The following is a 22,789-nucleotide window of genomic DNA, read 5'->3' on the forward strand; positions in this document are numbered from 1 at the left end:
AGTCTCTAGAACAAATCTGTACTCAATTGGGTATTTCAGGACACCTTCAGTACGTATAGGTACTGCTCTGATGACCTGAATATTGCTTAGTCTTGATTGCCCAGTTAGTGTAAAGAATAGTCATTTGTTTTGATGAATACACAATGCCATTTAGAAATTGATCAAATGTAACATATGCTCATGGAAACGAATAAGGGAACACATGAAAGTACAGGTGTTCCTTTATTCTTTCCCAGGTTTCCTCATAAGGTATGTAGTGCACTGTGAGTGGAATTCTGGAAATGAATAAAGGAACATTTGTACTTTCATGTGTTCCCTTATTTGTTTCTATGAGTATATGTTATATTTGGGATTACACTTTCTGGGTAAAGTACAGATTCTGTTGGGTTGAGTTCCCTTCGGGATTCAAACCCACTCTCAGAATCAGGCACCTTATCGCCACCACACTGAGAGTGTGGCTTTCAAATTCTAGATGGGGCTCAACCTCGAATCTGTACTTTACCGAGAAAGGGTATTACACAATATAACATATGTTACATTTGTCTTTAATGAGATGATAGACTACACTGTTTGGCAGTGTGAAGCACCATACAGTAGTTTGGTATGAATGTCAGTGGACAAAGACCTTGTAAAAGTACTGGAATCTACCTACCTAATATAACATATGCTACATTTGCTTGTAGAGGGATGATTGACTACACTGTTTGGCAGTGTGAAGCAACATACAGTAGTTTGGTTAATAGTCAGAATGTCAGTCGAGAAAAAATGGATTGTCTCTTTCTCCTGGACCCGTGAAGATCTGGGTTAAAATCGATTTTCAATAACCCATGCTTGTCGTAGGAGACTAACGGGATTGGGTGGTCTGGCTCGCTGACTTGATTGACACATGTCATCATATCGCAATTGTGTAGATAATGCTCATGCTGTTGATCACTGGATTGTCTGGTGCAGACTCGATTATTTACACACCACTGCCATATAAATGGAATATTGCTGAGTGCCGGCGTAAAACTAAACTCACTCAATTTCTCTAGCTGAGTTAACAAATGCACAAACTAACAGGCACAGCTTGAATTTAAGCTGATCGTGTTATTATGAATCTGTGTGTGCTGATGGGATTTAGAAATTGCCTGATGAGAAGTGATCCCTGTGTGGACAAAGCCTGGTGTTTGTGGAGGCGAGGATACCACTCTGTCGTCATGCTCTCACTTTGTCTGATGATATTTGCTGGATTTGTTGATCTTCCACAACAGTAAACTCACTGTGCAAGCTTTGCTGATTACGAATGTGTATAATGAGCTGAGTGCTTATGATTTATTTCTGTCATTTGAAAACTCCACAGCCTGTCAGTTAAGCTTAGAACTTGTACAGAACCACAGCTTTGTACAGATCTTTACAAATATGTGGGTATGGATGTACTCTGACATGTTTAAAAATTGGTAAGTTTGGGTAAAACTTATCCAATTGAATTCCGATTATAATTTAACCGAACATTCAACATGGACAGAAAGATGTCTCGTCAACTACAAGTTGATTTTGTTTTATGTAAATTTTGTAAACACACCATTTCTATCAGATACGAAAAAATGAAAGAAAAAATGTAAACCATAAATGCCAAATATGTTAAATTTCCATTACCAATGTACGTATGTGTGACATTATGTTTATATGTATATGGGCCTGAGGCCGCAAATGCTGAATTGAATTGATAAATGACTGAAGAATTTACCTCAGTTATCACCGATAATCAAGATGAAAATGTTTAATTTATTGTTCCAGTTGTACTCTTAAGACACTTTTTTCAGTTCACGGAAGAAAACTGTTCATGAAAAGAGCAATACTAGTATGTACGGTGTATGAGTTTCTGGTCTTCTGGTATGTCTCACACACTCAGGGGTTAAAGCGTTCCCTCGTCACGCCAAAGACCCGGGTTCAATTCCCCACATGGGTACAATGTGTGAAGCCCATTTCTGGTGTCCCCTGCCATGGTATTGCTGGAATATTGCTAAAAATGGCATAAAACCCAACTCACTCATTCACGAATTGCATACATTTACAGAATTATATCACTTCACCAGTCTGACTGAAGACTACCAAAGATTGGTTTATGGAGCCAGCAGTATGGATCTATCACATGAGGTGGCAGGATTATAGCATTGAAGAGTTCACTAATCTCAACCTGAAGACTGTTATAGGCTGATGTTTTCTGTGATATGGCTTATTCAGAGTCAAATATCATAATTTATGGGAGACGAAGACACAGAATGACCGTTTACTAGGGGAGTCATGGAAGGTTTCATGTGACCATGAGATGGGGCCATGTAGGGAGAGATAATTGAAAGAAGGGGATTTATGTCCTGGGTATGGTGGCAGGGGGCAGCTTTATCCAGGAAATGATGGATGCAGTGGGTGAGTCACTGTGTCTAGGAATCTCACCGTATTGATCAGAAATCACAGCATAATCTTTGGCTTCATTTCCCCTGGGCCATTACAGAAAGCCAAAAGTAGTATTATCAGTTGTAAATTTAGATCGTTAACTATAATGTGGCACTTTTGAGCGAGTGAGTGAGTTTAGCTTTTCGCCACTTTTAGCAATACTCCAGCAATATCGCGGCAGGGGACACCAGAAATGGGCTTCACACATTCTACCCATGTGGGGAATCGAACCCGAGTCTTCGGCGTGACGAGCGAACACTTTAATCACTAGGCTACCCCACCACCATGGCACTTTAGACCACTTTTCACGCCTAACCCAGGTTTGAATTACATATAAGGTGTCTCCTGCTGTTCCAAATATTCAGATAATAATGGATCAAAACAAAAGCAATTTTAAGGTATTTCGGCAAATTCCGCCAGCGTTGTTCAGTGTTCATTTGGAAACGAGATAATTAAGTTTATACACGGACTTTGTGATTGTTGATAACATGCGAGCACTATGTCTGACACAGTTCTTGACGCAAGAATTTCCGAGAAGACATTTACTTAAGAAGGGAAAATAAGTAAGCATACATTTAAATCATCAAACAAAAGTAAGTCTTTTATTATTGACAGATGTCGCGATTCGGCAATATTCAAAGTTAACATTGATGTATCGTGGCTCATTTGAAGTATTGTATCGGGTTATACGACAATGTAAAACTTTGTATCGATTCACTGTATCGGTGGCTCATGGATCTATGCGTATCGATGAATCGTCACACCACTAATCCTGAATCCTATTCTTTGAGACTGATGCTATAATGTTTCTTCTACCTACTGAAAATTGTGCAAAACCATCAGAAAATTTGTATCAGAAGTTTGGAAATGAATTTCTTCAGTTTCATAAAAGATTCTCTTGTCTTCTCTTTTATGTTACAACCCTGAATTATTGCTATAAACAGTGTAAAACCATGGCCACTCACTACAAAGCTGTGTTTCTGAAAAACGTATGAAATAGTTTCATTTCTGTTTGGCTACCTCAACTCAGGTTAATTCAGTTTTCCTCTTGATTCTAAGCGCAGGAACAGTGGCTGATGTGGTGATATAAGGGCTCGTCCCAAATGTGGAGCTATCATGTTTGAGTGTGTAGTATGATGTGTAAGAACTTGTTCTATGAGGTTTTGAGGTCGTTTCAGAAGGAACTTTATTCTGTGGGCTGGCACTTTTGGAATCGGTCCAGCTCAGCACGTAATGGACTAATTGGTTTGGAGTCGTTAACAGTTCTGGTTTTCCAGCTCTCATTATGGATTATGTGAATACAGCCTGGAGAAGAGTGGTGTATACGATGCTGTATTGTGTATCAGGATGACTATTAAAGGAGTCCATTGATTGAAAGAAATACTATTATATCACTATTGCAGTACTATTTTATCACTATTGCAGTACTATTGTATCACTATTGCAGTACTATTGCATCACTATTGCAGTACTATTTTATCACTATTGCAGTACTATTGTATCACTATTGCAGTACTATTGCATTACTATTGTATCACTATTGCAGTACTATTTTATCACTATTGCAGTACTATTGCATTACTATTGCAGTACTACTGTATCACTATTGCAGTACTATTGTATCACTATTGCAGTACTATTGTATCACTATTGTAGTACTATTGTATCACTATTGCAGTACTATTGCATCACTATTGCAGTACTATTGCATCACTATTGCAGTACTATTGCATCACTATTGCAGTACTATTGCATCAGTATTGCAGTACTATTGCAGTACTATTGTATCACTATTGCAGTACTATTACAGTACTATTGCAGTACTATTTTATCACTATTGCAGTACTATTTTATCACTATTGCAGTACTATTGCATCACTATCAGTACTATTTATCACTATTGCAGTACTATTGCATCACTATTGCAGTACTATTGCATCACTATTGCAGTACTATTGCATCACTATTGCAGTACTATTGTATCACTATTGATGTACTATTGCATCACTATTGATGTACTATTGTATCACTATTGCAGTACTATTGTATCGCTATTGCAGTACTATTGTATCACTATGCAGTACTATTGTATCACTACTGATGTACTATTGTGTTACTATTGCAGTACTATTGTATCACTATTGATGTACTATTGTATCACTATTGATGTACTATTGTGTCACTCACATTCTGCAATTCTGCGATCTGCAACTTTCAGTTGGTTCCACCTGGCAATGTCTCCTATTGTAACATATATTAGGTGTTCCGCTGTTGGTGACAACTGTAGAATTGTGTCTGCTGTATTGTAGGTAGCTGGGAGGTGGTGAGCTCTTAGTTGACTTAGTGGTTAAATGTAATGGGAATAGTCTCATTGTAAAAAGAATATATTTTAAGTCAGTGCAACTCAAATTCTGCTGCTTTTGACTGGTGATTTGCACTCTGATGAACCTTTTTTAGGGGAGGATGAGGATATTGATTTCAACAGCTGGTTGGCAAAAAAGTAATTTAAAGAATGCATAATTTCTACGTCAAATCATTGATGTTATCATAAAATATTATTTGGTTTTCAGATTTGGTATCAAATAATTGTGTCATTCACATGGAGTCCGTTTTATATTCCCTGATTAATATCAGTTCAAGAATGTCAAAAAAATTATTCTGTCAGAATTCACATTCATGTGATCATGTAGGAGAGTGATTATGTTTGCAGATTTGGTATGAAGGATTTGTAACATGTGTCTTTTCATACGGTTGTTACGGACATTATCAACACAGGGGGATGTTAATGAGATGAGATATGGAAATTAATCTATTGATAATGCCTCTTTTAGATCTCGTATCAAACAGTGGTTGATAATGGACATTTGGCTCAACTTAACAGCAGTGTAAATGAATGGCGATTCCAGTCATTCATCATCAACCAAGATTCTCACAGCTACTGTGGTCCGAGTCAATGCAACAGGGAGACTTCATTGCGTCTATTTGTAACATTGATTGAAATTGGTGCAGCTCTACACAAAACACAACAATGACTGGTCCCTAGGGAAAACTGATCAATAGTGTTAGTGGTCACCTTGAGGGGGATCTCAGCTGATATGGGGTATTTAATTAACTACAGGGAGCAATCATGAAACCTGTTGTGATTGGTTAGCTGGGATACAACTGAAACTTCATTGGTTCAGAACGGTCTGTTCAATAAATTGGTGATGAACATGGCTTTAGATCCTGCAGTTCCAAATAGAGCAAATTTTGAGGGTGTTTTAAATCAATAGTTGGCGGTTTATTTGCACTTTTCACGAGAGAGACTTGTAAAGTATTGATACATCTGACTGTGAGGGTGTTAAGTGTGATTGTTTAGGGAATTCCACACACCACTGGAAGGAAATATAAAGATTTATAATGCTGACTTGTTGATTCTGGAGCTCTTTTAACATGATTATGAAAATATAAGACTCTGCAACTATGTGAGGTTTGTAAAAGATCTTGCATCATGCCATACTTTTTTCCATGCTTACATAACTGTAAGAATTTGGATTTCAATTTTAATCCGCAGAAAGACTCATTTTATGTAAGGGAAAAGCAAGGCACATCAGTGTTTTAAATTAGGCATGAAGGTCAAGGGAGCCTTGACAAAGCTGTAATGTTTAAAGTTTAATATTTATAGGATTTCAGACCACAGGATACTCTGAGTTTTGTCTGACAGTTGTAATCAAGACAATCATTCTTCCTGTGTGGGTTGTGACTTTCAAGGCAATTGTCGTTTGAAGTACATTACATTTTTGTGACCTTGTTTAACTAAACTTTACATTTAAAAACCCCGTAAATTATTAGTTTTGAAGAAACACCAGTTGGTTGATCAATCATCATTTTACAACCAATCCCAACACCAGCTACATATTACTATTTCTATAAAACTTCATTTATTGAAAGAAGCTGAAAGGTTATAGACAGTTGATTATACAGGAAGTGAAGTCTTTGAATGCACCATTCATGATCAAATGAATGAACGTAGTTACAGCATATAAAGTTTCACATATCACAATATAACTTGAATCGTAAACTAAATATTAATATCCCACAATCTGAATGAGAAAACAAGATGGCAGCCAGTGCCGTCTGCTTCAGTCTCGTAGCTGATCGAGTCTGCATGTCTCTGTAGGATGAGTCCAGGTTTTTCAATCACTTAGCCAGTTTATGTACGTCCTATGTTAACAGGATACCCTAATAAAGATAACAAGACTATTAGCTGTCACTTACCTCCCAGAGAGAGACGCTAGGATAAGGAACTCTCCTGCTTGAGAGATTGAGAGATGCGCACTGGGATCCGCCAAACTGCTTCTTAATGTGTAGACATATTCGATTTTGTTTTTCTGGATGAAGGATTTTACGGTGCCAAGACATGACTGTTATCTTGTCATCGCATTTTGCAGTGAAGACATTCTGCTGACTGAGTGAAAGCAGCACAAAATATGATTAATAGATTCTGTTTGAATTTTCCACTGAATTTTATTGGTTTGAACGTGTTTATTGGGAGATTCCACTAATTGTCTTCCAAAGCAGCCATCTGTATGCCAGTGAAAGCTGGTTGGAATGAAGTGGTAGAAAGCCAGTTTGTGTAATGAAGTATGCCTGGAAATATTAAACCACTCATTACCATGTATCAGTAGGATCATTTGATTTGCTGATAAAGAAGATGATAATGACAGTTTAATGATCAGTCAATAGTTATCGTTTGATAGTTCTTTGCTTGTTTGATTTCTGCAGTAGATTCCCTCACAGCTTTGGGTTACTCACGTGTCACTGAAGGTCTGCAAAAGTCGGTGCATTATTGTTGATATCTCCCAGACTGTATGAAGCAATATCGCACATGCCAGACAGGTCAGGTGTATTAGACAGTCCCAGAGGTGGGACAAGTGGTTGTGATTATTGAGGTGTGTGAGGGATTCATCGAGCTGTGACAACATCAAACCTTGCCCTTGACACCTCCTTCCCTCTGGGAATCCAGGACAGCGAAGTCAAGCACTCGACCATTCAACTGAGAGATTACTGTGATGTTCACTTTATCATTCAGATTGATGGCGATGAGCTGTAGGCTCTGATATTGTTCTGTGCTGATCTGCTTGCTGTGCAGCCATTCATCCATGCATTGTGCTGGCTGCAGATATACTTCAAATTATTGTGTGGAATATGAAGATGTACATCCATGACATGCGCTGCGATGGTGTAGCCTAGTGGTTAAAGTGTTTCGCTCGTCACACCAAAGACCCAGGTTTGATTTCCCACATGGGCACAATGTAAGATACCTATTTATGGTGTTTCCCCCTCCCCCCATGATATTGCTGGAATATTGCTAAAAGCAAAACCATACTCACTCATGTTTTGTGCTGGCTGTGCAGTTGCACAACCGTATTTTGTATTTTTGTCTTTTTCATACTTGATCTGTTCTGAAGTGTTCTCTGGAACATTTTTGCAACTTGTTGGTGTGTTTGAATGGTAATTGTGAAGGGTGCTTGGTTCTAAGTGTGAGTTGGAGTTGTATCTGGTTAAATTAGCATGTTAATGCGTGCAGGGAGCTGACAATATTGTAATTCCCATGTCTTTCAAATTCTGCTTGGAAAATCAATAACTTCAATAGCCAAATTAAACTTTCTTGTGATTTGTTTGAATTGGATAAGAATTATAAAAATAACTGTTATTATGTCCTTAAATGTGTTTATTTGTTTGCACAGTCACATTATTTCTTGATTTGTTATTTTTAATTTTGCACTTTTGTCATCTTTGTTGTCACATCATCATAATTCATCTTCTTTCAGAACTTAGATCCCAGTGTGTAAAACATGTAACCAGAACTGGAAGACACAAGCAGACGTCAGTGACCGCCATGTTGGAAATTCAGGATTAATACCAAATTTGAGCAACTTGAAGAGGATATATTTCACTAAGAAAGTTTTATCATGGGCAAACAGTGTTATTCGATAAAGGATAATGTGCCATTGGAATATTGTACCAGAAATATGCTTTGAAGCAAAGGTCTGTGGTCCGACTTACAGGACTGACAAGAAATGCTGGAAGTACAAAACACTGGAGCACCACTGGCTGCCATTGATGCCCCTCACTATAACAGACGGTAAATATTCACCAAGCTTGTTATCTAACCCCCAATTGGATAAAGATGAGGTTATTTACTAACATTATAGCACTGTGATGAGATGTGTTATATTGCTATTCACAAATGATATTACTTATGTATTCACCAGTGACCTGTGTACTAACCCTATCATTTTTGGAATCATGTAATTTACAATAATAATGATAAACACTGAAGTTGAATTGCATCAATAATTCATGTAATCTTCCATCTGCCATTAAAGTAAATTGTCCACACTCAATAACTAAATTACCTGGATGACATTCTTGTTTATTCAAGAGAAAATAATTCATGTACTGCTCAAAATAAAAGATAAAATACAGAGGTTAACATCATAGCCAATGTTAAATGTAATTTATGGTCCATTCAGTAACTACTTCAGCCAAATTCCTCAAGTACCTTCCTAGTTTCTAACACTCTGTCATTTGTTTCTGTAAACAAACACAGACCACCTGACAATAAATAGCGTGGTAGGGAGACTCTGGACCCTCCCATTCATCAGTAAGATGATGGGACATGGTCTTCTCCTCTTGGCCCGGTCCAGATTGTTTCCTGGTTCTGGGGAGCCTAGTTCCGGAGCCTCAGGTTGCCAGATGGCCAGTCCTGACCTAGCCAACTCAGCCGGTAATGTTTGTCCTTGTGTTGAAAGCAGTCTGTCTGGCGTCATGACACCTGGCTTGCCACTCTGACACAGGGAGGTGAATAGACTGACATTATAGTCAGATTATTTTAAGATATAGGTCTGTCAAAGTAAAACTAAATAAAATCAAGATGAGCCCAAACAATTAATAATTTCCTTGAACTGAAGCAATCTAGACTTGATGACCCATTTCAGATTTGAGCAAGGTTCCAATTTTAATTCTTCATGTCTTGGAGACATACGAAGAGCAGGATTCGATCTAGCCTGGGTTATCACTGGTATTACTATATTTCTTGTTTGGTAAAATACATTCTTCAACACAATGATATTTTTTCTGATAACATTTTAAACATACAAGAATTATCAAGAAATTAAAGACTTCTAATAAAGTAAAATTCTTAATGAAAATTTGCATCAAGTGTTTATTTAATTCCCAAATGATCTTGAAGAAATATTTCTATTGCAAGTGACTAATGAATACCAAAATGTTGTTTTGTTTCTGAGGATGTTATTAAGTGGAAACCTTATCCTTAATTTTGTAATTAGTATTTGTTTCCTTTTATGACAGATAGTTTATTTAGATAATTGCTGTAATTGTCTCATATCAGAATGGCATTGATCAGAATTCAGAACCACCAAGTAACAACCAGTCTTTGAGCCATTAATTAGGAGATAAACCTACTTAGTTTTGAACTTTGAGGCAGTCTAGCTGTTAATAAGATACCTTTCTAGTCTAAATGACTAATTGTGCCTTTCCTGTATTAAGGCTGTTAATGTGCCCTTGCTATGGGCAGCAGTCTGTGAATACCTTACACATCAGTCAGAACATCTTCTAGAAGCATGGATGAAAATTGGAAATGTCTCCAATTTTGTATCCCAAAGTTAATTTTGAAGTGAAAAAGGTGAAATAGAGGTCTTTTATTGACATGCTTTGAAACTCAAGCAGGCCGTTTACTTAACAGAAACAATATTAAGTTCATGTTTATGGTCAGCTGGCTCCAGAATGTGATGCTACCTTGTGTACAGTAGTTGATGTAGACGCTGACAGTGGTTGGAGGCTGTGAGTTAGTTCAAGGTCGTCCCTGAAAATCTACTTCTGGCATATCAGTACCGAGTAGGTACGTAAATGTTTTTGCAAATTTACTTTTCTGTATGACAAGCATTATAGATCAGACAATGGTGAGAGTATGTAACTTATAGAGTTTCATGATGAAATTGTCCCCATGAAGTTGCAGATGAGGAAAATACCATTTGGCTGGAGTTAGATTGTAGTCACTTTTAGCAATATTCCGTCAATATCAGGGGACACCAAAATTCGGCTCTAGACATTGTACCCTCATGTTTGGAATCAAACTCGGTTCTTGAGCATGATACATGATAGGCAAGCACTTTAACCACTAGGCTATCAGGGACAGGGGCAGTCATTAAGAATTAAGATCGGCAATCTAATGAAAATATTTAGCGAGATTTTTAGTAATTTATAAGTAGTACAAGCTGGACAAAGATAACTAACTTATTGGACTGAACCTAACAATATTACGCAACCTAACATAGTAAGAGTGGTCATAATTTCGTTTTTCAAACATGAACAGCATTCAACGTTCCATTGAAGATAAAGGCTTTGGCCGAGGGACTGTGTGTTAACTTGTATCTTGTAGTGCCTGAATTTTGTTGTGAAATGTTACACCCATAAGGAACAAATAGTGAAGTCTTCTCCAACTGTATGTTCTGACACTAAAACCAAACTGGGTCTAGTAAAATGCTGCTTTGTCTGGTAAGATTAATTAATAACAGTTTAGGTATTATCGGGGCGGTGGGGTAGCCTAGTGGTTAAAGCATACGCTCGTCACGCCGAAGGCCCGGGTTCGATTCCCCCCATGGGTACAATTTGTGAAGCCCATTTCTGGTGTCCCCTGCCGTGATATTGCTGGAATATTGCTAAAAGCGACGTAAAAGCATACTCAGTCAGTCGGTCAGTTTAGGTATCATCACTATAAACTACTGAAATTGATGCTTATAGTTTGTCAGGTAGACTTAAACAGTATGGTACAGACTACCATACAAATCAGGTCAAAGTCAGATCAAGTAAGATAAAGTCAGAAACACTAAACAGCATGTTCAGTGTAAACCTTCTCTGAAGAATCAGCAGGTGCTTGCCTTTTGTAGGGCAAAGGGTAAGTTCACATGCATGATTCTCTTGTTTATAAACCAAAAAATTTGCCACAATTCTAAATAATCCATGCTACTGAAAAAATCCATTTCACAAAAACTCTTTTTGGTGACTAAGCCACTTGTGCCCTGAAATCACAGTTGCCCTCCAGACAGCAAGGTTCAACCAAGTTGTCATAACATGTTATCATAAATCACAGTTGAAAGATTGCTTTATTTCAAAATTGCCCCCAAATAGTCGTTTGTAGGGCTGGTTGAAATCCTGATGTAAATGTGTGTCCACCATTGCAGTTACTGAGAGAGAGGAGTAGAGGATCGTGGGATAGATCAATATGGACGCTGTGGAATCCCTAGCGGAGGGAGGTCCTCGTACGCCTCGACTAACATGTGTATCAATCTGATACCACCCAAAAACTTGTACAAAAAGTTTCAATTGATTTAATACACTTTCGCTGTAGCCTGATTTTGACCGTATGGCAATGAAGGATTGTTATTCGTGTCGGAGGAAGACGAACGACGTGTTTTTGACTCCTTAGTAACCGAGCTTTCTTCAAGAAAGTCGGCGAAGATGATGCAGAATAACTGATTTCCTGCACCTCGTTGTCATTAAATTGGATACCTTGTGTACAGAGATGAGGAAGTGAGATTAACGAGGAGAAATGTGTTATTGAAGAACTGTAGTTTTTGTGGAACGGCTGTGTGCAGGATTTGAATGGCTTAGTGGCATTATCAACAGTTGTCCAAGACCAGAGGATTTCTTGCCAGTTGGATAGGTGTCTTATCCTGTGGATTACTTACAAGGAGGAGGACCAGACCAAGGCCCATGTTGATGGAATCTGCGTCCAGCATGTTCGACGTCCAGAACATCTATGGCACACCACAAATACCACGCAAGCGACCATGTCTTCGACCGAGACGAATGACCTTAATTGACCTCAGGTACTGGTACATGTATCCCTCCCAGAATTCACTTCCTGCCAGTGTGTTGCATGCTCACCAACTTCCTGCATCGTGGATTGAACTGTCGTAACCTGGCCTTTCTGGTCATTGTACCTAGCTGTATTCCTGAGCACTGACCTCAGCTCAGCAGCCGATGGTCACCTGTTGGTATTTTAGCCAAAGGCTGAAGTTCCTACTCAGCAGAAGGGGGTGTTTCAGCCTGAGGGCTGAAGTTCCTAGTCAGCTGATAATTGTATTTCAGCTTAAGCCTGAAGTTCCTTTTCCGCTGATAATGCATGTTTTTTTCAACTTAAGGCTGAATTCCTATTCAGCTGATAATGGTATTTTCAGCTTAAAGTTTAAGTTCCTAGTCAGCTGAAAATGGTATTTCAGCTTAAAGCTGAAGTTCATATTCCGCTGATAATGGTATTTCAGCTTACGGCTGAAGTTCATATTCCGCTGATAATGGTATTTCAGCTTAAAGCTGAAGTTCATATTCCGCTGATAATGGTATGTCAGCTTAAAGCTGAAGTTCCTAGTCAGTTGACAATGGTATTTTATCCCAAGGGCTGAAGTATTTGTTCAGCTGAAGTTAATATTCCAGCTGTTTTTAGCCTGGTTGCTGTTGTATTCTGTGATAGATGTAGCTTCTCAGTGTTGTCACGGCTTCATCACTACCATCCATGTTGAAAACGCTCACTAAGTGGACAGTAAGAATTTAATAATGCATTGTCTTTGAACAGTTCCCAGACAGGCTTTTTTTAACACTGTTATTGTGTCATCTCTATCATACCCCTTGATGTGCTATGTTAGAAATGTTCTACAGTTTAGACTGTTTCTTTAATTTGCTTGCAGTTGTTGTTGTGTATCATGCATGCTGTGTATTTTCATATTTAGCATGTTGTGAAATAAATGTCTTGCACAATTCTTCAGTTATATGTTTATTTTTTCAACATTTTCTACACCGCTTACTTTGCAGGCACAAATGTTGTAATGAAGATGGTGACAGGTGATAACATGCTTATTTACTATGGTATCTTATGCACGTACAGCTTCCCCATCACTGAGTCAGCGCTGGCAGACTTTTGCAGCTGTGTGCTTGTCAGCTCATGGGGTGGGAGGAGTTATCTCCCTTGTGGCAACCAGCTAACAGCACTTGCCCATGCCATACTCAGGACTTGTGTTTTGCAATTTTTAAGTGTTTTGCTTTTAGTTAGAATTCTAAGGACTAGTTGTGTCCTTGTTAGTTTTTGGTGTTACCCTTGGTCTGCTGTACCAGTATTCTGGCTTCATTGACACAAATCAGATGCTTGTATATATATTATAGTGGCCGATGACAAAATGGATGACCAATATTTATCTGTAAACTGTAAGCAACATGTTTCTCACTATTTCTTTGTTTTGAGTTTTCAGGTGGTCACTATTTGTTTGATATTGCCTTCTATTTGAAAGCTATCAAATACAATGTTGACTTGGTGTTTCTGTAAATCGATTGTTTACATGAATGATATTTTGGTATGACACCAGTTCAGCTGGTTCGTCATGTGTATTGTGTCTGACACACATAGAGTCCATGTGGCTATCCTAACTGAAACATCTAGGGCATCATAAGACTGAGGTATTGTTATGACAACCCCAAATCTTGAATATCAAGACCCAAAAAGTTGTCAACAAAGTACATACTGCACATAACATGTCATATCCATATTCAATTAACACTTATTACTCGCCCGTGGAAGATACTGCAGTGTAATATTTTTACGGCAATATTACACTAGTGTAATACCGCTAGACGTATGACATCATAATGGTTTACAGTTATGACGTCACAATGCTAAAGCCGCTGTCGTAATGGTACCAGACCTTGCTTGACTCACAGAAAGCTGAGAGTCATCACACTGTAGGCAATTTTGCCGCAGTTTCTATCAATTTATGTTGGAGAGTAATTTACAGAATAGTAAACTAACTTCCGTGAAATACCATTTTTATTAAACTCATGAAAGATTTAGTATCACACTCGTTTTCGCTCGTTTGATACCAAATCATTAAATCGTTTAATAAAAATGGTATTACATGGAAGGGCGTTTAGTATCCTCTATTTATAAAACAACAACACACATTGCCCCAGCATGCACGAAAAACCTAGTGGCTGCTGGAATTATTCTAAAAAAAATTGGTGAAGCCACATAAAAATCAAATTTTAAAAAAAATAACTTAGCAGCGTAATTCCCTTTACTGTGTACACCTGTGTAGGGACAAACTTCAAGCCCACTTCACGAACTAGTTTTCTTCTTAGACATGGAATTTGCTTTACAAACGATAGTGTAAATCAAAGAAGAGCACCACAGAAGCATTATATGTATATAAGTACGGGCGTAGAATATGTCACAACATAAGCAGTAAACAGTTATCGGTAGGGGGCAGGTCTCTGTGTATGTATTGCAATGCTCTTTCTATTCATGTTACAATACTTCGAGTATGAATACCGTCACGGCTTGGCGTATGGAATATATTGTATTGCTCAACCATGTCTATTACCATTGTATGTAGCTTACTGGGTGGTTTCGTGAGCTATGTTGGAGCATGATAAACTTATTTTAATGAGTGGCATTGATTAATAACCGTGATCTACAAAATGCATGTTGGGGTGTAGCGTTCTTTAAAGTGGGTTTGGCGAAGAAGAATTCGAATTTAGCCATGCGTCAAATGTTACTTGACTGTTTGACAACTATTAAACAATAAATTAACTATCATAATTAAAAGATTAATGTTAGTGTATAGATAAATGTTACTCATGTAGACCTGCAATTCAATCTTAAAAATAGACTACTGTTCCATAAAATGATAAGAATTGAGTTTTCAGCCTTTATGTTAATTTTGATATTATAAGTTGTTCACTGGTCTCGAGGGGGACATGGGCTGATGTACCCTCGATGTTTGTTATGTTATGAACATAAAGAAATATCGAGGGTACGTCAACCCATGGGTCCCGAGGGGCCAGTTAACAACGTATTTATCTTAACGAACACCTCAATGGTAATTTTGAACTGTTTGAAGCACGGGTATCGGATCATAGTATGGAGTATCAGACTACAAGACGACAAGATTTTTTCTTTTTAGAGTTATCTCCCTTCCATCGATTTGCATTCGCAAAACATCAGTAATTTCCGTACATCATACGCGCCTCAGTGTTATTCGAGATAAAGAATTACTACTTCGAAGTACCAAATGAGTCCCAGTAGGGTACATAGAAAGTGTTACTCGCTTGTAAGCGAGGTACATTGAAAATAATAGAAGAGCGCTCAGCCTATCAGAAAATGACATTTATGTGTGAGGCAAGATAAATGGATATGTTATTACTTTATTGTCAATATTCGGAAATGTGTTGCAATACAGCATCCACATGAAACATTTACCAATGCATTCATATATTGATACAGGCTGACATCCCTATCCAAAACACGTGAAGATCCTTGTTAGAATTGATCTTCAATAACCCATGCTTGTCGTAAGAGGCAATTAACGGGATCGGGAATTCAGACTCGCTAATTGGTTGACACATGTTATCGTATCCTAATTGCATAGATGCTCATGTTTTTGATCACTGGATTGTCTGGTCTAGACTTGATTATTTACAGACTGCCATATAGCTGGAATATTGCTGAGTGCTGCGTAAAACTAAACTCACTCACTCACTCATTGTGTTGCTGGCTGAATATCTCATCAAAACTGTTTTAAAAAACACACCGGTGAATGTAAGATTGACTTGTAGTTTAGTACACTCCTTATCCAAAATGTCCACATTCACATATCCGCATACACACGGTGTTCGTAATCTCTGGGCTCCCTTCTCCAAGTGTAGTTCCCCAAGTTTCCCAATCTGACATTCAGAGCCTGCATGAGACAATGAGGATCAGCTGATCTGTGCCGGTGTTTGGTGTAAATGTCACGCTGCACTGATGACTGCTGCAGCACATGTTGGTGCACTCAGTGTGTCATCACGATGCTATGGAGGGCAGATTCTGTACACCAGGAATCAGAACCATGTTTAGTCTCGGGGATCAACACCATAGATGTAAAGCTGATTCTTGAGACATGCACTCTTTCCTCCTGTCTGTCCTTGATAGAGTCCTGATATACTGACATACCATCTGCCAGTCAACACCTAATACCTCCAGCCCCCACACCCCTTCATCCCTAAACCTTCTCTTACACTCACCCCCTCACATCTCCTCCCCTCTCACCCTGTCATCCCTTCATCACCTCAAACCGCATCCCCCTCATCCTCACCCACTTCCACTTGCTACTTAACACCATCACTCCTCTCCCCTTTACACCCCCATCAAACTGCCTCTCCACCAAACACACTTTTATAAACCTTACCCGAATTAGAGGCCATAACGCTATCCTTACAAACCTACATATCCTTCCTCTCAATATCTAATACTTCCATCCCTCACCTCTCACCCCCTACACAACACCCCGTACACAACACCCCATATCCCTTTAACCCCACCCCTAGTTAGAGCACCAGTCAAACATACCATGTCCCGATATACTGGTATACGGTAATCCTCACTTCACCATTACATTATCCACCCTGACTCCCTCCCCACCCACCCCACTTTCCCACCCCACTTTCCCGTCCCGCTTCCCTTTCCCTTCGCCCCCATTGAGTTATGTCTTTGGACTAAGGCCAATTCTTTGGTCCAATAATTAATTTGGCTTGTGCTTCATAAGACTTTAAAAGAACATTACAAAAAAGCTATTTCAGTGCTTGTACCGTGTGATGAATGAAGGGAGACAAGAGCACTTAACCATCACATAGTCTGGCGAATTGCTAGAATGACATAATCCATACATTCACCTCATTTTTGTGGCTGAATTTCAATACATGAGTTTGTCTGCATGTGGACTTTGCTGTTAAAACCATTGATTTTTCAACAATGATGGGTCCTGATGCATTCCGAAACGTGTTAGAGATGGAGATAGTAAAATTAAAACATGTCGGTCATTAGGCATGTCTCATCGCTTTTTCTGTGACAACTGATTCAATATTCTGTCAGGCTTGTCACAGAGGCTGCGTTAACAAGGGGGGAGAATTATGAAAGCATAACACGATTTTGGACGGGAGGCCACAGAGTGGAAGGAAGCACGGTTGTAATGTCTGCATTCACTGAGTCAGGGATGAGTCACAGTGATCTTCTCCTGGAGCCTTGTGCCACGGTTATACCACCATTCTCAGTGTGTAGATGCACTCCCTATGTTGTAGACTTGCTGCAAGGCTGTACTGAACGATAGGTCTGTACATTCACTGCCTGTGTTGTAGCCTTGCTGCAAGACTGTACTGAATGATAAATGTGATGTACATTCGCTGCAAGGCTGTACTAAACGATAAGTCTGTATATTTGCTGCCTATGTTGTAGCTTTCCTTCAAGGCTGTACTGATGGTTAAAGGTCACATGCAACGTAAAACACAACTTTGCAGATTCTGATACCTTTCGGTATGGGCTTACTGAAACAAATCATCAAAAATGCAAATTCAACTTATAAAGTTGAAAAATAACGTGATGGAAAAAACCGCGTGAAATCAGAGTTCAAACGATTCACTAATTTTCCCCGAGCTGGGCAGCGCTCATAGCACATGCGCAGTGAAATAGGTTCGTGCAGCTTCGAATCGGGTTGTCTGGGTTATACGGTCGTGAGCAGGAGTAGTCTAATCAAAACAAATAGTAAATAATCTACTCATTACATAAAAGAACCTTGTTAGGATCTAGATCTACTCAGCTATGTGTCAACCAGTGAGGTGTTCGACATTTAAAAAACGGAAAACCTTCGCTGGCGGTGAATACTCGGTGAAGGCTTTGATGTGAGCTATTTTTCTAATGTTTTGTTGATATTTCACAAGCGCAAGCTTTTTATATGTTATGACAGTAGATTACCGATTTAACTGTTTATATAATTTCATTTGTCTATTTCACCACACGTTCTTCTTACCGAATCACTTTCTCAGTTCGATACTTAAAAGCAATGTCATTATTTAGCGTTGACAGAATTTTTAACTGTGATATAGATATGTCGTTGTCACAGACAAAACTCAATGTCTGTTTTATTGACACCTATGTGTCTGCCTGCCTGTCTGCTAATGACAATATTCAATACACAACTGACCACATGCAATTTGAACTTAACACCTATCAGGCTATACACCATAAACAAAACACATTGATTTATGGCCCGAGTTCGGTCTCTGTCACATTATGTAATTACACAGACAGGCAGGTGTGATACTTGTACACATGACATGTTATGATGTCTGTTGATTGCAAAGTGCTTTACACAAAAAATGAGCATGTATTTACAAAACCCAACATCTCTATATATACACACACAATGAGCCATGAGGGCATCGGCATATGACCCAGCCGTTACACTTGAGTACACACCCACCCGCTCTGACTGGATTCAGTATCCCGTCTGCTTCGTTTCTAGGGAAGTAAACCCAAGTACAAAATATTGCAATTTTCATTTGCGATTGTATGCTTATAATTTTGTTTATATGTTTTTTCATAATCAGCAATGTATATTATATGTCATATATGAATAAGTGATAATTGTGTTTTAATTATGTTTGAGTTTTTGGTTGCATGTGACCTTTAAGTCTGTACATTTGCTGCCCCTGTTGTAGGCGAATCCAGGACAAAATCCACCCGGACAAAAACCACCCCAAAATTGCAACCTAGGACAAAATTCACCCGGACAAAATCCACCCCTAATAAATTCCACCCTAAGAAAAAAAAAACTTATGACATATTTAGTCACAGAAATGAATTATATTCATATCAGTCATTCATAATCGATAACAAAAACAACCAAAATACATATGTAAGCACATTTTTGCATATATAAATATGACAATTGCACATTTTCACATTTTACATTTATGAATCATTCATGCATCAATACATATATAAATATATCACACATTCAGACATATCTATGACTAAACATTTTACATACATTATGATATACAATATAAAAAGTATAAAGGGCTCCAATCAGGCTTGCAAAAACATCTTAATTCTTTAAGGGGATTACGTACTGATCAAAGTGTGAGACTACTTAATGATACATGAAAGAGGAAAGTAGTGATCAAAATGTGACAAATGGAGAAACCTTTAATGTTTGAAACAACATCTAGGAACAACAGCCAATTAGGAAAACGTAAATGCTATCAAAACAATGCTTGAGAAAAACAACTTGATCGAAGATCAGGACACACTAAAACTTTTAACAATAGCAATTTGAGAAGGGTGGGGTGGATTTTTTCCGGTCACCGTTGTAGGCTGTACTAAGCGATAAGTCTGTATATTTGCTGCCTATGTTGTAGCCTTGCTGCAAGGCAGTACTGAATGATACATCTGATGTACATTCGCTGCAAGGCTGTACTAAACGATAAGTCTGTACATTTGCTGCCTTCAGTGTAGCCTAGATGCAAGGCATGGGTGCACACATTGTACCCATGTGGAGAATCGAATCCAAGTCTTCGGCGTGACGTGCAAAAGCTTTAACTCCTAGATTGCCTCTAACTTGAAAAGTTAAAATTTCTTTCTTTCATTGATATAAGTGTGAATTTGTTCACCATAATTTGAATATGCAGAATACTTTCCCTATCAGTTAAGATCCCCAGAATGAGAATAGGCCGACAACAACCAAGCTGCTTGTGAGAGGAAACTAATTAAGATCAGACTAATGTCCTGTCAGTGTTGCCCATTTAACTAACATGAGAACATGTTCCAAAGTGTCCACATATCAGTGGTATCATTTCTGTGTTGTTTTAACACAACCTGCTTGGGCTCACATGTACAGTGTGGATGATAATTGCTCATAACTCCCCGCAGAGTATGAAGAATCCTGAGTCGATAAGAGGATGCAATAAACAGGCTTATTCTGCCTGTGTGATACGGCAGTGTGACACCATGCAATGTGATAGCTCATTGTGCAGCCCATTTACCAGCCTTATACATTTATTATCCCCCGCAACGCGTTTTGCGGGGTATTAAAATGGACTCCGTCCGTGCGTGCGTCCGTCCGTCCACATTTGTCTTTTCCGGAGCAGAACTCTAAAACCGTTCAATATTTCTTCACCAAACTCGGTACATAGATAGATCTGGTGGTGTACTGGTGCCTTTTGGTAGTTTTGGAATTCTGAATAAAATATTTTTGGCGTTTCCATGGCAACAGATTTGACTTAGACTGAAATTGGTGGTAGTGCTCCTTTCTGGAGCAGAACTTTAAAAAACTTTTCAATACTCTCCTTCCACTTTTCTATATACACACCTAAATATTTGACATAATCATAACTCGTAGACATAATCATGAACAGTATTTTGCTATTGCAGGGGATATTGATGACTTTGTCTTCTTGTTGTCATTGATTTAGGTAAGATGGAACTGAATCACTAAGGGTTACGTTAGACTTGCACAAGTCTCTAAGGTAATAATTAAGAGTTTAAAATATCATTTCTAAAAAAATATAAATAGGAGACTTATACTGTCCGCTTTTCTAGACTTGCCTTTTTAAAAGATAGAATTACCATACATCCTTGGGCTTAGCACTCAGTACAGCCTTGGAGCAAGGCTAGCGTAACAGGTTCATGTGGTCACTGCATCATGTGTTTCAGAAGGGGAGTGGGTGAATGAGTAAGGTTAGAAGGTTTTAGCAATATTCCAGCAATATCATGGCAGGGGACACTGGAAATAAGCTTCACACATTGTACCCTTGAGGGGGTTCGAAATTGTATTGTCTTGTGAGTCTGGGATGAATGTCACCCCTTCTTTCAAGAGACCTGTAGATACAAGATACAAGATATTTATTGCGTAAAAGTTCCATGCAGAAACAGTGACAATATTCTATAAACTACATAAACGAGATATATATTGAATCAGAGTAACAATACATATCCTAAAACAAATGTGTATAATGGCCTCGGACAATTTCTATATTTGTATAAGGTTGTACATATGGTAGCAGATTATGTCTATACTATTTGGTTCATTATTTGTAAACAGGAGGTTAAATTTTTCTGTAGTGGTAAATCAAATTTAGAGCTATTATAATTCTGTTATGTACCTCTGATTTTGAACATAGTATGTTTATCTCCGAAGTGTGTTACATCTGAATATTTACTACAAGACATGAAATAGTGTTCTTCATCCTCAAGATCTGAGCATTGATCACAGAGATGGTTCTGTATATAGCCAATGATCTGTAATGTTTGACCAGATCTATCAGGGTTGTCTGACCAGACTTGCACCATGCCTATCAGCTGTCTAACCTCATCAGTATTCAGTCTATGATGTTAGGCTACATCTGTATCAAGTCTATCAGTTTTAATGTCCAACAAACTGTGTCAGATCTATCAAGTAAATCTGACCAGAACAGAACCAAGTCTAAGAGCAATGGCTGACCAGATGTGTTTTGTCTGTGTACAAGATGTTGGACAAAGTTCCTGGTGTTGGGCTGCCCCTGATATACACACACTGTGTTGGTTTACCCTGCTGGGTACACTACCTGCCCTCCCAGCACTTCCTACAGGCAATTACCAGGGCACCTGCAGTTGGTAGGTCCAGCAACCAGACTCTACAGACTCTCTGTTCTACATACAGGAACTCACCGCCTTGTCACTGATGAACATTTCTTAAATAGTGATGATAGCTGGAAGTGCCTTGACAATCAACAGTAGCAGTAGCTATAGTGTCTTGCCTTATATGGAGATCACATGATGCAGACTTTCTGGTTTCAGGACAGATTGATAGTACCATGAATTGAATCATTGGAATCATCCATTGAATCATGAAACATTTAAATTGAATCTTGAATCGTGCATGCATCATTGGGCATCCTTGCATTCAGTCATGTTCATTATCCATTGAATGTTGAATAATTCATCTTACACAGAATCATGCAAAAAAACATTGAATCATAGGAAACATATTGAATCATGAGAAACATGCACTTGATCAATAGAATTATACACCGGATGCTGCCTGACAGATTGTGCTGTGATCTGATATTTGAGTGAGTGAGTTTGGTTTTATGCCGCTTGTAGCAATATTCCAGCAATCTCACCGCAGGGGACACCAGAAATGGGCTTCAAACATTGTACCCATGTGGACAATTGAACCCGAGACCTCAGCGTGACGAGCAAAGATCTGATAGGTGACCATCATGGAGGGCACCTGTTATGGCAGCTCATCGACCTGTAATGAACATCTGGGGCGGGGGTAGCCTAATGGTTAAAGCGTTGGCTCGTCACTCCGAAGACCCGGGTTCGAATCCCCACATTGGTACAATGTGTGAAGCCCATTTCTGGTGTTGCCCGCCGTGATGTTGCTGGAATATTGCTAAAAGCGGCGTAAAACCGAACTCAGTCAGTCAGTCAGTGTAATGAACA

The 22,789-nt window shown here is 38.7% G+C and overlaps 1 protein-coding gene across 1 annotated transcript in view; it reads left to right on the plus strand.

Moving 5' to 3' along the window:
• The window catches only part of LOC124291998, a 152,990-nt gene that overhangs the window by 62,790 nt on the left and 67,411 nt on the right, over positions 1–22,789 (plus strand).

This window comes from Haliotis rubra, unplaced genomic scaffold (assembly GCF_003918875.1).
Source record: "Haliotis rubra isolate DU_JTF1 unplaced genomic scaffold, ASM391887v1 Scf504, whole genome shotgun sequence".
In the NCBI taxonomy this organism is placed as follows: Eukaryota; Metazoa; Mollusca; class Gastropoda; order Lepetellida; family Haliotidae; genus Haliotis; species Haliotis rubra.